Raw genomic sequence first — 595 nt, 5'->3', positions numbered from 1 at the left:
CCTGTTGGGCGTGTTTATTTTTATTATCTAGTATTTCCTTCTTTGCTACTGATAGGTAGGACCCATATGCAGGTATTTTGCATGGGCCAGCTGGGGTGTAGCGTTTAACGAAGAGTTAACGGCAATGAGGGAAATGTACTCAAACGTACCCGAAACACAAGTTGTAGGGCCGATTTGTTTCGTTTCAAGTTTATGCATGAATATGTTCGTGGAGTGTAAGTTTATGTATCAAAAGTGTATTTAACTATATTATTAACTTCATCTAACTATCTAAGTTGTTTAATAATTAATTAACAAATAAACCAACTATTCTTGAGTTGCAATAACCATGTCCGCTAAATGAACAAAATAACTTTCATCTCGGAGAAATGGATAAGTGGCATGGAGCTGAATGACTATGATGTTATTTAATTCGTTTTTATGGTTGCATGCGTCAATGAATTAGACCTGGGCATTTCCGGGCCGGGACGGGTTTCAAAAAGCCCGACCCCAAGATCCCAATCCCAGGAAATGACTACTTTTCGTATTTAAAATAATAAAATAACTATTTTCAGGGATTAATACTCTAATACTATGCACATATTTATATAAAAAA

The sequence above is a fragment of the Triticum dicoccoides genome, chromosome 2A (genome assembly GCF_002162155.2).
Source record: "Triticum dicoccoides isolate Atlit2015 ecotype Zavitan chromosome 2A, WEW_v2.0, whole genome shotgun sequence".
NCBI classification, from domain to species: Eukaryota; Viridiplantae; Streptophyta; class Magnoliopsida; order Poales; family Poaceae; genus Triticum; species Triticum dicoccoides.
The sequence above is the reverse complement of the archived record's forward strand: the minus strand, read 5'-3'. Positions refer to the sequence as shown.